We start from the raw sequence: 16,618 nt of genomic DNA on the forward strand, positions 1-16,618 counted from the left end.
ATTGAAGATATCGCTGGACAGATCAATCTGGAAGGCGTACAGTAGTGGTCTAGTCAAAGCCGATTTGCAGGTAGAAATCGTGTTGGCTGATAAGCCCTGTCCATGAAGGTGAATGAAGAAGGACATGCAAAAATCAATGGTGATTTCCGTAGGATTTTTTGCCTTGACGAAAGAGACCCACTTTCTCCAGGATGATTCGTATTGCCGTCGTGTGGATTCGGTCTTGTATTCCTCGAGGAAGTCTAGACTTTTCTTCGAGATCCCAAACCTTTTCTTCGCGGCTAGGGAGAGAAAATCATGAGATGAAGGTCCCTGACTTTCAGTGATGAAGCGAAGACAGTCGACTTCTATACTTGCTGGGAGAGAACTGGGCCCGGGGAGAGGGATCAGCGTGGGCTGCAGCTACAGGACCAGGGGGTACCAATTGCTCCGGGGCCACTTGGGAGCCACTAGGGCCGCTGTCCCTTTGAAGGTTCTCAGCTTGGAGAGGACTTTCAGCAGAAGGTTGGTGGGAGGGAACAGGTAGATCCTGGACCATCTGTTCCAATCCAGTGACATGGCGTCCACTGCTTCTGCCTTGAGGTCCTCGTATGGGGCCACATAACGAGGAAGTTGATTGTTGTCGCTCGTTGCGAAGAGATCGATCTGAAGTTCCGGGACTTGGCGAGAGATGAAGGAGAACGATCTTGCGTCTAGAGACCATTCCGACTCTATCGGGCTTGTCCGAGATAGAGCGTCTGCCGTCACGTTGCGGAATCCTTGTAGGTGAACTGCAGACAGGTGCCATTTCTTCTTCTCTGCCAGGCGGAAGAGTGGGAGAAGCACCTGATTTATCTGGGGCGATCTCGAGCCCTGACAATTGGGACATCGGACTACCACCGGGTTGTCCAAAGTCAGACGAATGTGGATCGAGGGAGGCGGAGAGAGTTTCTTCAGGGTGAGAAGGACCGCCATGGCCTCCAAGATGTTGATGTGAAACGTCTTGAATAGGGGAGACCATGTACCTTGAGCCTGTTGTTGGTGAGAGTGACCTCCCCAACCCTCCAGCGAAGCGTCCGTGTGGATGTTGAGTGATGGAGGTGGATGTTGAAGAGGAATGGACCTTTTCAGGGCCTTTGCTTCCGACCACGGCTTTAAGAGTAACCGAAGTCTGTTTGGGAGCTGTCTCTTGAGGTCTCTTCGAGCGATGGATGCAGAACGTCTCCAGACTCCCGCGGCATCCTTTAGCTGTGCACGCAGCACTGGGTTTGTCACTGAGGCGAACTGTAGAGAGCCTAGAACTTGTTCCTGCTGATGTTTTGAGATCCGCTTGGATTTCAGCAGTTTTTTGACAGACCCTGCTATTTCTTTCCTTTTCTTCTGGGGAATGGAAAGGCGGTGTGACTGAAGATTCCACTGGATTCCTAACCATTGGAACTTCTGAGCTGGAGAGAGGCGAGATTTCTTTGTGTTTATCTTGAATCCCAGGTGTTCTAAAAAACTGGGTGACCTTGTTGCAGGATCTTAGACAATCTTCGGGCGATGTCGCTCAGACCAGCCAATCGTCGAGGTAGGCCATCACCTGGACGCCGCGGAGGCGGAGCTGTTGAACGATGGCGTCTGCCAGCTTGGTGAAGATCCGTGGGGCCACGTTGAGCCCGAAGGGCATGGCCCTGAAAGCGTAGCTTTTCCTTTTGAGTCGAAATCCTAGGTAGGAGGAAGCGTGGTGGTTCATTGGAACGTGCCAGTAGGCATCCGCCAGGTCTATAGAGACCGTGTAGGAACCTTGAGGCAGAAGGGTCCTTATTTGTTGAAGAGTCAGCATCTTGAACTTGTTGTTCGCTATGAACTTGTTGAGCGGGGATAAGTCTAGAATGACTCTGAGTTTGTCGGAGTCCTTCTTGGGGACGCAAAACAGTCTCTCTTGGAACCTGGTTGACTTTACCCTCCTTATCACCTTCTTGTTCAAGAGTTCTAGGACGTATTCTTCCAGAAGGGGGGTTGACTGTTGGAAGAATTGCTGGAAGGTTGGGGGTGGGTGAGTCCAGCTCCAGCCTAGACCCTTCTTGACGATGCTGTGTGCCCAGGGATCGAAGGTCCAACAATCCTGGAATTGGCGGAGTCTTCCTCCCACCAGAAGCACTTCATTGCTTTTGGCTTCCCGAGGGCTTGCTACCTCGGCCGTTAGCTCCCCTTCCTCCTCTGCCTCTGGAGGGACGGCGAGATGCATCTCTGCCTGCACCTCTGTTTGAGCCTCTACCTTTGGGACGAAAGGTAGTCGACTGCTGCTCAAATGCAGGGGTGAAGACCGGCGACTGTGACAAGACCGGTTGGGGGACCAATTGAAAGGTCTGTTGTGGCTGAGCTGCCACTTGGGGAGTAGAGGATCCCGGAAACTGCCATCTCTGTTGACGTTGCTGGGATTTTGGTTTGATGGGTCTCCTCTTAGGTTGAGGGCCGTCGTCCTGAGAGGATTTCCTTTTCTTTGACATGCCCCATTTGTGAAGAAGGTTCCTGTTCTCCGTGGTGGCTTTGTCAGTGATCTCTTTCACTAGGGAGGAGGGAAAGAGATGTTTTCCCCAGATGTTGGAGGAGATCAGCCTCCGGGGTTCGTGTCGTATTGTCGCATTAGTAAACACGAATTCACGACAGGCTCTACGAGCCTTTGTGAAGCTGTACAGATCCTTTACTACCGTTACCAGATGTGTCTTGGCAAGGACCATGTAGTAGTCAGGGACCCTAGTGTCACCGGCCATGACTTCGAGCTGTACTTGGAGGGACATAGATGCGGCGAGCCTTTCCTTCGTATCATGTTCCCGACGAAGGAGATGATCGTTAAGTTTCGGGAGGTCCTCGTTAAACTGACGACCAGCGACGTCAGGCTCTAGTTTCCCCACCACGAAGGTTGACTGGACGTCTTTCCAGTGTCTAACATCAGGGGGAGTGGTCAGGGAGAAGGGCCTGCACTCCTCCAGTACAGGGCAAGGTTTCCCTTCTTCCACTGCCTTATGTACCGCAGTGAAGGCCTTTTCTAGAAAGGGGAAGGTCGCATCGTAAAAGCGCCGGCAATTTCGAGCAGGTGAAGCCCCTACTTTTCACCGCGTTGGCTAACATAGCCTGGGCCTTCGGGAGATCGAACACGATAACCTCCTTTGGTTCGGTCTCTTCTTTAGAGGCGGGTTCGGACCTGAGTCGGACGTAACAGTCCGGGTAAGCCTCAAAGTTCAGGAAGAATTCCACTTCTTCCAACGCGATCGAGCCGACCTTCTCACTGATAAAGATCTTGCCCGTGGTGATCGGCATGTGCTCGGCATACCTCCATGGGTTAGTATCCGAGCATGCAGGGAGGTCCTTAACCGAAATCCTTTTCGGTTGCTTCGAACTTCCGAGGTTGGACCTGAATAACTCATGCGTCTCGCGAAGTTTCTTATCCATGAGAGCTTCAAGCATCTTGAAGATCTCCTGAGTGCTGGATGGGGTAGGATCCGGGGGTAGCGGATGTAGAAGGGAGTGATACATCCGTCGGTGTAGGAGTTGGTGCAGGGGTGGAAGCTGGAGCGACCTCATGCTCCGAATCAGGGTATTCCACCTGATCTTCCTCATAGTCGAGCTCGTCGCCCATGAGGTTCCTCTCCGTGGTTTCCGACACTTCCGACATACGGTCCACGTTGTCGGAGTCTAAACGGCACTCATGCATGGACTGAGCCATGACCACATCAGGTTCCACCACTATCTGGACGGTGGGAATCTGATCACTAGGGACCACTGAGTCTTTTGATGCCTTCGGGAATAGCAAGGCCCTCAAATCTTCGGTAGCGAGATACGGTCCGGTGGCGTTCTTCCGGAAGCCACGCACCCACTTGCGTAGCTTCTCTCGAGCATTGTCCCTTACCTCCGCTGAAGGAGGATCGTCGAACGCTTCGCCCAGACGACTCTTGCAGACTGTACAGTGCTGCAGGTCCCGGAATTTCAGGTCGCCTTTCTTATTGGCGCAGGGGGCGTGGGTCCGACACGCCGTGTGCCCGTAGAAGTTCGGGCGCTTCACTCCACAGAAGTTTTGGTCACACTTGACGTACTCCTCCTGTAAAAGAAAGAGATTATGAGTATACGGAAGTCATAAGAGTGACTTACATTACTCTAAAGTTAAACTTTAAGTAGTTAAACTTTCACTTAACATTAAATAAGTTAGAATATTGTAATGTTAAAGAGAGGAGCGGGAAAGGAAGTAGATAGACACATACTTGTGCATCCCGTCCAGCTGGTTACTGTAACCTTATCAATAGGCAATTTCGTTCGTGACCGAGGACACAAAAGCGGAAATCTTCATGGACCACCGTAGAAGCTAGAAGATAATTCTAGCAGAGATTGCCTGTGAGGTATATCAAGGACTGAGACCACTCAGACCTTTAGAGTAAAGGGGTTAGCAGAAGACCCCATATAGGTTCGGGCTCCGGCAACCAGCTGCGCTAAGACACTCATAGTATGCTGGAAACTTGTAATATGCAAGAAGACAGCACGGCCACTAATAGAACGGTAAGACAATACCTATCCATCGGAGTAGCCAAGCTATCTGGTTGCGGTGTAGGGCTATCAGCATGTAGTCGATAGCTGGTAGAAGGGGTGCAAGTCCCTTGGTGCTTCCGGAGGGCGCCGGCAGACCGGCGGAACGCCGGAGGCCGCTCCAGCAGGGTTTATGGCATTAAGGTAGACACATAGAGGATTCAGGTATAATGCCAGCTTGGCGGCCGCCGGCACAGCGGCGGGGCTCCGGCAGCCTTCGTGACCAGTTCATAAGATAAGGCAGAATTGGATAGTATACCCAGACCGCCGGCAATCACTGCCGGCACGCCGGAGGCCGGCCCGAAGGGCGGACAACCGAAACTAGGTAATGGATGGGTGAGCCATCGGCTGTACGCCGACGGAAGGCGGCAGCCCTCCGGCACACGGAAGGCTGTCGACTTAGGTGAGGGGGGGGGGGGGTATCTCAGGAATGTGTCACCAAGGGAAGGGCGGTATCGCCGGCAGTAGAGGCGGCAAGGGACCGGCACCAGGATAGGTAGAGAGACAGAAGGAGGGATTGGAGGGGTAAGATCACATACTCCTCTGGCATCCCACCTGAGTGAGTGTACTCATGATAGGAGTGGGTCCTATCACCCAGTGGCAGGGACCGGCAGTCGGCCGGGTGCCAGGGTAACCCAAGGGAGGGTTAGGGTACACCCAAGAGGGGGAAACCCCTGTTGGACAAATCGCTTCCAGTGGCTAACCCCATAGGACGCTATGAAGGGTATATGGACCAGAGCGGCCTGCTCAACAGGAGTTCAAGATAGCCCTATCACTCCACCCGAAGGAGGAGTTGTAGGACTAGGGACAGATGTGAATAGGCTAGCCTATGTATGGGCTAGACTATGCCAAGGGATAGGTGGGGAGGGAGAAGAAGAGGGGTCTTCCATAGGTGAGGCTCTGTACAAAAACGGCCACCAAGGAAGAGAGGACGCTCCCTAGCCTAGGGTAGGTAACCTGAATGAGAACGGTGCACGGGTACCATCTCAAACTAAAACAGTACAGAACTAGCCCCCCCCCTGAGGCCTAACCTAGATAAGGAGAGTTAAATCCCAAGCTAGGTAGGCTGAAAGACACATCGCAAGTTGCATGGAAGGTTAAGTAACCCAACCGAAGCAACTTAGGAGGGACAGGCCGTTCCTCTTTCTCGGACACAACCCTAAGGGGGGTTCATTCCCTTAGGGAGGACAGAGAAGCGATAAATACTCTGATATGGACATGATCCCCCTATATAGCAGGGGGAGCATGGCCACACAGAGGGAACGCCCGTAGGCAGGGGATGAAGGGAGCATATAGGGGTCCTACATTTAGGTTAGGTTAGAAAGGCACACAATCAAACCGATCCCCTATATGGTCCCTGAAGGCGAAAAACACTTGCATCACAGTAAACAGTATGATAAATAATGCCACTATCTTCATAACTTAACCTAGGATCACTGGAATATATCATACATGAACACTGGTGCTAGGCAATCTGGCCTAGGGGCTAAGCTAGCAATCTAGTATGGGGTCAGGCGATGACCGGATAAAAGAGCATCAAAACACGATATATGAAGTTCCTAGCTATGAAGACTAAATAACTAACAATATCAATTAGTTAAGAGGCCGGAATAAGCTGTTCAGACTAGCTAAATAAGGCATGCAAGAGAACAGCGACGCCATAAAATGGCGTGTCCGGTAGCAGCACAGCTCCGCCAGAAAACATGAAATATCTCGAAAAGTATAAGTTACTTTACGGTCAGAGCTTATTTAAACAATACTGGGACCTGGTACTCAACTTTCCAGAAGAAGGCGAGGCTGAAGGTAGCGACATTACGAAGATGCAAGCCGATAAAAAAGCACAAGGGGAAATCTGTCTAAGCAAGGCAGCTACTAGCAGAAGGATGAGGACGGACGTGACGTCATTTAGCAATGGCGCCCGTTTGTTTACGTTTCGAGTACCAAAAGTAGCCACGGACGAGTGTAGCTGTGGAACGGCTCCCCAGTTATTCTCCGCCCCTCCATATCGAAGTGTTAACTCTGTATGGGGTGCAGATAGCTATGTGGCGTGTTAATACATGCGTCCCCTGTTGATATACGATGTTTTAAAGGGAAACCTTTAGGATACTCGCTCCAAAAGTAAGAATTCTGTGATAACCTGTGGTTTAATTCTCTGGGAATATTCTAGTAGTCAATATACCCAAGGAAGCTACCAAAAAGGAACCTTCCATCAGGACGTCATGGGTTGAGCCCAAAAAGGTAAAATTTTATTTTCATACAGGCAATAATGAATATACACATACTGTAGATACATACACACATACATGTACATACATAGTGAGAGAGAGAGAGAGAGAGAGAGAGAGAGAGAGAGAGAGAGAGAGAGAGAGTGAGAGAGAGATTGGACCATGAAGGAGCGGCTTTACCGTACTCAGAGAATGAACGAAAAAGATAAAGAAAAAGCAAAAGCATCATTGTGAGAGAGAGAGAGAGAGAGAGAGAGAGAGAGAGAGAGAGAGAGAGAGAGAGAGAGAGAGAGAGAGAGAGAGAGAGAGAGTGGAACATGAAGAACCGGCTTTACCATAGTCCCAGAATGAAAAAAATAAGAGAAACAAAAAACAAAAGAATCATTGTGAGTTAGAGAGAGAGAGAGAGAGAGAGAGAGAGAGAGAGAGAGAGAGAGAGATTGGACCATGGAGTGGCTTTACCATACAGAATGGCCGAAAAAGATAAAGAAAAAGCCAAAGCATCATTGTGAGTTAGAGAGAGAGAGAGAGTGGACCGTGAAGGAGCGGGTTTACCATACTCACAGAATGAATGAAAAAGATAAAGGAAAAGCAAAAGGATCATTGTGAGTTAGAGAGAGAGGGAGAGCCTTACCTTATTGCTATATTTTATGTTTAGTTTCCCCCAGGTCCCTCAGTGTGAGTCACCTCGTATATCCACCAGAGAGTTGCTAATGCATCTTCCGGTGTATTTTGCATCTTCCAGTCTTGGATGGTCTGGGATGCATCTTAGGTATTTATCGAGCTTATTCTTAAACACATCTACGCTCACTCCTGATATGTTTCTTAGATGAGCAGGCAGCACATTAAATAGTCGCTGCATTATCGATGCTGGTACGTAGTGGATTAATGTCCTGTGCGCCTTTCTTAGTTTACCTGGTATGTTTTTTGGCATTATTAATCTACCTCTGCTTGCTCTTTCTGATATTTTTAGCTCCATGATGTTTTCAGTAATTCCTTCTATTTGCTTCCATGCTTGTATTATCATGTAGCATTCTGTTCTCCTTTCTAGACTATATAGTTTTAAAAATTGCAGTCTTTCCCAGTAGTCAAGGTCCTTAACTTCTATTCTAGCAGTATAGGACCTTTGTACACTCTCTATTTGTGCAATATCCTTTTGGTAGTGTGGGTACCATATCACATTGCAGTACTCGAGTGTACTACATACATAAATTTTGTAAAGCATAATCATGTGTTCAGCTTTTCTTGTTTTAAAGTGTCTGAATAACATTCCCATTTTTGCTTTACATTTAGCCAACAGTGTTGCTATTTGGTCGTTGCATATCATATTCCTATTTAACATTACACCAAGGTCTTTAATTGCTTTCTTGTTTGTGATTGTCTCATTATTAGGTCCCTTGTATGCATATACCATTCCTTCTCTGTTTCCATAGTTTATTGATTCAAATTTATTGGAGTTAAATACTATCCTAGTTATCTCCGCCCATTCATATATTTTGTTTAGATCTCTTTGTAGTGAGTTCCTATCTTCATCACAAGTAATTTCTCTACTTATTCTTGTGTCATCGGCGAAACTTCTCACTACAGAGTTTTCAACATCACAGTCTATGTCTGAGATCATAATAACAAACAGCAGTGCAGCTAATACCGTACCTTGTGGCACGCCAGATATTACCTGAGCTTCATCTGATTTCTCATCATTTGCAACCACTATCTGTTGTCTGTTTTGCAGGAATTCTTTTACCCATTTTCCTATCTTTCCCACAATATTATGCTTTCTCATTTTTTTCTCTAATACATTATTGTCTACCTTGTCAAAGGCTTTTGCAAAATCTAGATAGATCACATCTGTGTCTTTTTCATTTATCATATTTTTGTATGTTTCTATAGTGTGCTATCAGTTGGGTCTGTGTACTTTTTTCCAGGCACAAAACCGTGTTGACCTATATTAAACAAATTATCTTTAACCAAATGATTCATTATTTTCTTTTTTATTACCTTCTCATACACTTTCTTAATATGTGATGTTAGACTAACAGGTCTATAATTGCTTGCCTGTAGTCTTGATCCTCTTTTGAAGATAGGGGTTATATAAGCTAATTTATGTTTAACATATATCTCGCTCATATCTACACTTTGTCTTAGCAGTATTGCAAGCGGCTTCGCGATAGTGTTTGCAGTTTTTTTTTTTGACAAAATCGCTGGAACTCCATCTGGTCCGGCTGCCGATCCATCTTTGATTTCGTTTATAGCCTTGACAATATCTGCTTCATTAATATCTATTTCCGTTAGATATTCAATATTTTCTTCTCTCATTTCTGTTTCATTATTCTCATTCGCAATTCTTGGCGTGAACTCACTCTTACATTTTTCTGCTAATATGGTGCATATTTCCTTTTTTTCATTCGTTAGCCGTCCTTCAATTCTTAGAGGGCCTATTTCTAATCTCCCTTTATTCATCTTTTTTGCATAGGAGTAAAGTACTTTGGGGTTTCTTTTTATATTTTGAAGTGTCCTTTCTTCTAAGTCCCTTTTTTCATTTTCTTTTGACTGTATAATCTTTTGTTCTGCATTTTCTATCTTACATTTTATTTCCATCATTTTCCACACATTTTTTTCTTTTGCAAGATTTTTCTTCCACTTTCTAATTTTCTGAAATAAGATCCTTCTGTCTCTTGGTATGCACGTCTTTTGTTTATTGTTTTTATCGGTACATATTTTTCAACAATTTTCTCCAGTATTTTGTACAGTATGTCCGTATTTACCTGTATATTATCACTTACAAATACATTTTTCCATTCTTTGTTCAGTTCTTCATTTATTTCTGACCATTTTATATTCTTACTGTAAAAATTATATTTTCCATATCCTTCCCAACGTTTTGTGCTTTTATTAATTCTGCGATCACTTGCTTTGGAATGGACTATCAATTCTATGACATTGTGGTCTTAAATTCCCATGTTATGCACTATTATTTCTTTAACATAATTCACCTCATTCACAAGTAATAGATCTAAGACATTTTCCTTTTTTGTTGGAATGTGGTTTATTTGTTGCATATTATGTTCTAATAGCATATCTTGAAGCTTTTCAAATTGCCTCTTATCTTCTGCGCTACTATTACTCTCTTTTTTATATGTATAAATAAAACCACTTTCTTCTATCCCTTCTTTCCAATCCACGAAAGGGAAGTTAAAATCTCCGGATAGGAGTATATTCCATTCTTTATGGTTTCTACATATATCATCTATTTTTTATATTATTATGTCAAACTCCTTAGTATTTGGGGGTCTGTAAACTACAATATTCACTAGTTTTTCAAATTCAAATTCTACCGCAATCAATTCACTATTACTCTCTTTTTTATATGTATGCATACAACCACTTTCTTCTATCCGTTCTTTCCAATCCACGAAAGGGAAGTTAAAATCTCCGGATAGGAGTATATTCCATTCTTTATGGTTTCTACATATATCATCTATTTTTTATATTATTATGTCAAACTCCTTAGTATTTGGGGGTCTGTAAACTACAATATTCACTAGTTTTTCAAATTCAAATTCTACCGCAATCAATTCACTATTACTCTCTTTTTTATATGTATGCATACAACCACTTTCTTCTATCCCTTCTTTCCAATCCACGAAAGGGAAGTTAAAATCTCCGGATAGGAGTATATTCCATTCTTTATGGTTTCTACATATATCATCTATTTTTTATATTATTATGTCAAACTCCTTAGTATTTGGGGGTCTGTAAACTACAATATTCACTAGTTTTTCAAATTCAAATTCTACCGCAATCAATTCACATTCTGTGTTGCTGTATTTTTCACAGACTTTACCTTGATTTACGTCTCTTCCATATATTGTGGTTCCCCCTTGATTCCTATTTTTTCTGTCTGATCTATAAGTTTGGAAACCCTTTATCTGGTCATCACTGCCAGTCTCTTGGGGATACCATTTTTTCACTTATATTTAATATATCTATTTTTTCAATTTGGGTTAGTTCTTCTAAGAACTCTATTTTCTTTTTAGAGTTACTCGTGACTAAACCCTGTGTATTCATCACTATTATGGTTTGTGTTTCATCCCCATTATTTAATATTGGTAATAATATGGATTCTCCCATGCTTCCTTCCTCTTCTGATATGATGTTATTTTCTTCATTTCCCAGAATTCCGCCATTAAAAAATCCAACTTTTCTATTATATTTGCTCTTTCGCCTTCATATTTATTTTTGTGTGTATACCTGCAATTATCCCCATATCTGCACCAGCCCCTGGCATTATAGATGCATTCTTTGTAGTTGGGCTCTAAATGTGTATATTTGGGTTGATAGGCCTCATATCTTGGAGCTTTTGATGTATAGCGCAGTATATACACAGCTTGCTTTTTTGTTTCTTTTTTTGTTTCAGTTTTGCTTTCATTTTTCTTTTCAGTTTGCTGAGTTTTCTTACTTTCATTCATGGTTGCAGGATGCATATATTGACATTTTTTGTTAAAACTGCATCCTTTTCCTTCTTTTAGGTTTTTGCATATTTTTGGATGGAGATCTCTGCATTCGTCTCCATATCCGTCTAAATATGCACATTTACCATATATTTCATAATTATGGCATATCTTTGGATGCTTGTAATAGCATCTTTCGCCAAATTTGCAATTCCCTCTTTTCAGCAAATTACAGACTATATCTTTCTTTTCTTTTTTTTCTTGTTCTTACTCTTCCCTAAAAGTATGTAGGTCCAGGTAGAGTCTCTTGGGTCTATTATTTGTTTTCATCTGGAAATTTATTTCTTCATAAGTATGTTGTTGGATGGCATCTTAAGTTATATCAATGATTTCCTCTGCATCCTTACACATATCCTGTTAATTTTTCTCTTCTTCTTTTTCTTCTTCTTCTTCTTCTTCTTCTGCTTCTTCTTCTTCCTCTTCTTTATCTTCAACTATTTGCAGATTTAGTCTCGACTTAATTATATTTTCTATCCAGACTAAGCATGTTGAGCAGAATACCTTTGTGTCTTTATGTTTTATTTTTTGCTGTATTTCAGCACATGTAGGGTGTGTTGGAACATGAGAGGCATCACATTTTTTAATCAATTGTTGAGGATTATTAATGGAATACCATATCTTACATGTATTACACCATTTTGGCATTCTTTTTCCCAATGCATCAATCAGCATATTCACCATATTGGACTTCTTATTGTTCTTTGATGGAATGTGTTGATTGATGTAAACTTTCTTTATAAGTCTCTTTATCACTTGGATCTTCTTAGGAATTTTTTCTATTATTTTGCTGATGTTTTCAGCAGATTTGCTCCAGTTTATTGGATCATATTGTTTCAATATGTCTGTGAATATTTTTCCGTCACACTGGTTGGAGTTACTAGTGACCTCTGTTATCAGACGGTCGAGCTCTTGATTCGCCAACTCATGGAATTTACTTTTGCTATGTGCAGCGATATCTCTCCAAGCGTTGCCTGTATTATACGACACCTTGATCAGATTTTTAGTAATTCACAAGATATCTATCTTATGCCGACGTTTTATCCCACTTTTCTGACCTCAAACTAATCACTGACTATTCACGAAAACTTGTAGCTATATTGCACTCGATAGCCTTTTGTTATCTGCATTAAATCAGGATATTTTTAGGATCGCACAAGTGTAATCACTCCCCGGCACACAGATACAACTCAGAGAGAGAGAGAGAGAGAGAGAGAGAGAGAGAGAGAGAGAGAGAGAGAGAGAGAGTTAGAGAGAGAGAGAGAGAACAATATCAGTGAGGATGACAGGAATGCAAAGGCAAGTAATAGTTAGAAAGAGTATGAGAATGGCATTTGTACGAGCGAGTGAGAGATATCTTGGAATATTGAGAGAGAGAGAGAGAGAGGAGAGAGAGAGAGAGAGAGAGAGAGAGAGAGAGAGAGAGAGGGAAGGCTAAAGGGAGTGATGTTGAGAGTGTGAGAGTGCATTAGTAAGACAGACAGAGAGAGAGAGAGAGAGAGAGAGAGAGAGAGAGAGAGAGAGAGAGAGAGAGAGAGAGAGAGAGCGACACTAGGATGAGTGAGTGAGAGGGAATGCAAAAACGAGTGATCTTGAGAGAGCAAGAGAGCCCACTAGTAAGACAGAGAGAGAGAGAGAGAGAGAGAGAGAGAGAGGAGAGAGAGAGAGAGAGAGAGAGAGAGAGATGTTACTGAGGTTGAGTGAGAAAGAGAACGCAAAGGCGAGTGATTTTGAGAAGGAGCATGAGTGTACCTTTAGTAAGACTGAGTTAGAGGGAACAACATTAGTGAGGATGAGAGGAACACAAAGGCGAGTGATTTTGAGAAAGAGCATAAGAGTTCCATTAGTAAGACATAGTGAGAGAGAGAGAAGAACATCAGTGAAGATGAGAGGAACCCAAAGATGAGAGATAGTGAGAAAGAGCGTGAGAACGGCATTAGTATGACTGAGAGAGAGAGAGAGAGAGAGAGAGAGAGAGAGAGAGAGAGAGAGCGAGCCTTACCTTACCTTATTGCCTTATTTTATGTTTGGGTTCCCCCAGGTCCCTCAGTGTGAGTCACCTCGTATATCCACCAGAGAGTTGCTAATGCATCTTCCGGTGTATTTTGCATCTTCCAGTCTTGGATGGTCTGGGATGCATCTTAGGTATTTATCGAGCTTATTCTTAAACACATCTACGCTCACTCCTGATATGTTTCTTAGATGAGCAGGCAGCACATTAAATAGTTGCTGCATTATCGATGCTGGTGCGTAGTGGATTAATGTCCTGTGCGCCTTCCTTATTTTACCTGGTATATTTTTTGGCACTATTAATCTAGCTCGGCTTACTCTTTCTGATATTCTTAGCTCCATGATGTTTTCAGTAATTCCTTCTATTTGCTTCCATGCTTGTATTATCATGTAGCATTCTGTTCTCCTTTCTAGACTATATAGTTTTAAAAATTGCAGTCTTTCCCAATAGTCAAGGACCTTAACTTCTTCTATTCTAGCAGTATAGGACCTTTGTACACTCTCTATTTGTGCAATATCATTTTGGTAGTGTGGGTACCATATCACATTGCAGTACTCAAGTGTACTATGTACATAAGTTTTGTAAAGCATAATCATGTGTTCAGCTTTTCTTGTTTTAAAGTGTCTGAATAACATTCCCATTTTTGCTTTACATTTAGCCAACAGTGTTGCTATTTGGTCGTTGCATAACATATTCCTATTTAACATTACACCAAGGTCTTTAATTGCTTTCTTGTTTGTGATTGTCTCGTTATTAGGTCCCTTGTATGCATATACCATTCCTTCTCTGTTTCCATAATCTATTGATTCGAATTTATCAGAGTTAAATACCATCCTAGTTATCTCCGCCCATTCATATATTTTGTTTAGATCTCTTTGTAGTGAGTTCCTATCTTCATCACAAGTAATTTCTCTACTTATTCTTGTGTCATCGGCGAAACTTCTCACTACAGAGTTTTCAACATCACAGTCTATGTCTGAGATCATAATAACAAACAGCAGTGCAGCTAATACCGTACCTTGTGGCACGCCAGATATTACCTGAGCTTCATCTGATTTCTCATCATTTGCAACCACTATCTGTTGTCTGTTTTGCAGGAATTCTTTTACCCATTTTCCTATCTTTCCCACAATATTATGCTTTCTCATTTTTTTTCTCTAATATATTATGGTCTACCTTGTCAAAGGCTTTTGCAAAATCTAGATAGATCACGTCTGTATCTTTTTCATTTATCATAATTTTGTATATGTTTTCATAGTGTGCTATCAGTTGGGTTTGTGTACTTTTTCCGGGCACAAAACCGTGTTGACCTATATTAAACAAATTATCTTTAACCAAATGATTCATTATTTTCTTTTTTATTACCCTCTCATACACTTTCTTAATATGTGATGTTAGACTAACAGGTCTATAATTGCTTGCCTGTAGTCTTGATCCTCTTTTGAAGATAGGGGTTATATAAGCTAATTTATGTTTAACATATATCTCGCTCATATCTACACTTTGTCTTGGCAGTATTGCAAGCGGCTTCGCGATAGTGTTTGCAGTTTTTTTTAACAAAATCGCTGGAACTCCATCTGGTCCGGCTGCCGATCCATTTTTAATTTCGTTTATAGCCTTGACAATATCTGCTTCATTAATATCTATTTCCGTTAGATATTCAATAATTTCTTCTCTCATTTCTGTTTCATTATTCTCATTCGCAATTCTTGGTGTGAACTCACTCTTATATTTTTCTGCTAATATGGTGCATATTTCCTTTTTTTCCATTCGTTAGCCGTCCTTCAATTCTTAGAGGGCCTATTTCTAATCTCCCTTTATTCATCTTTTTTGCATAGGAGTAAAATACTTTGGTTTTTTTATATATATATTTTGAAGTGTCCTTTATCTAAGTCCCTTTTTTCATTTTCTTTTGACTGTATAATCTTTTGTCCTGCATTTTCTATCTTACATTTTATTTCCATCATTTTCCACACATTTTTTTCTTTTGCAAGATTTTTCTTCCACTTTCTAAGTTTCTGAAATAAGATCCTTCTGTCTCTTGGTATGCATGTCTTTTGTTTATTGTTTTTTTTTTCGGTACATATTTTTCAACAATTTTCTCCAGTATTTTGTACAGTATGTCCGTATTTACCTGTATATTATCACTTACAAATACATTTTTCCATTCTTTGTTCAGTTCTTCATTTATTTCTAACCATTTTATATTCTTACTATAAAAATTATATTTTCCATATCCTTCCCAACGTTTTGTGCTTTTATTAATTCTGCGATCACTTGCTTTGGAATGGACTATTAATTCTATGACATTGTGGTCAGAAATTCCCATGTTATACACTATTATTTCTTTAAGATATAAAAACATGGAAAACAAGGATAATGACAGATGATACTCTGTATCTTTTTCTACAGCTTGTGTATTTAACAAAAAATAATTCACAATCTTATTGAGCACATCAATTATCAGTTACGGTAGCGTTGAGTTATCTTGAAAATGTTAAAGTCACAAAATACAAATTTCGAATTCATGGTTCAAAATCTTTTAAGTGCTCCTAAATGGTACATCAAAGTTACTAAGTTCTAGGGTCAGGCTACTGAGAGGGATGCAGCGGAAAGTTAAAAAGTTAATACAAATTGCATTCTGAAAAAGGTTGTTTGTAAGGTCAGGATCGGCCTCAAACGACAGGATGATACTCTTAAGCTTTATTGAAACTCTTCTCATTATTTTGGCCATACTTTCTCCTCGTGTGTGGCAGGACCCAGATGAGGTCCCATGGGTGTCCACTGGGGTTTAGGTAGAGAAAGTGGCGGTCCCAATTCTGCTATGATTTGCACTTCCGCTTGCTGTCTTATATCCGTAGCCAAGACCTGTGGGGAAAGGATATGATTCAGCAACATGACAGATCAGCAACACGTAACTGTCGCAGATCAAGCAATTCAGAGCTTTGAAGGCACACATCAACAGTTTTGTGCCTGCATTCGTCTCATTATTATTTGCTTTCATTTTAGTTTAACATCTGTGACAAACTCCCCCACACCAAGTTTCATTTTCCCCAGGAACTGTGGTAGGTTAAAAAGAAAGAAAGAAAAAAGAAAGAAAACAATCTTTACTACAAACTCTACGTTGAAAGCAATCCCCAACTAACTTTTGTGTGCAAAGAAAAAAAAAATCAAGAAGAACGAAACAAACAAAAATCATAACGAGACTGCTCTGATGTGCTTAATCTTAATCATACATGATCATACAATCCTCTAAAGAAAAAAAAAATTCAAACCAACAAATGATACCATCACGAAAGAAATTAATTAACAACACAACTTGAATTAGGCAACTT

The 16,618-nt window shown here is 41.9% G+C and overlaps 1 long non-coding RNA gene across 1 annotated transcript in view; it reads right to left on the bottom strand.

Annotated features, from left to right (window-relative positions):
- Positions 1 to 15,719: 15,719 nt before the first annotated feature.
- Positions 15,720 to 16,618, bottom strand: part of LOC137639123 (uncharacterized) — a 3,298-nt gene continuing 2,399 nt past the window's right edge. Inside the window, exon 3 of the long non-coding RNA XR_011044234.1 lies at positions 15,720 to 16,151. This is a non-coding gene — a long non-coding RNA (uncharacterized lncRNA). The remainder of the gene's footprint in view (positions 16,152 to 16,618) is intronic.

Source organism: Palaemon carinicauda, chromosome 4, assembly GCF_036898095.1.
Source record: "Palaemon carinicauda isolate YSFRI2023 chromosome 4, ASM3689809v2, whole genome shotgun sequence".
Taxonomy (NCBI): domain Eukaryota; kingdom Metazoa; phylum Arthropoda; class Malacostraca; order Decapoda; family Palaemonidae; genus Palaemon; species Palaemon carinicauda.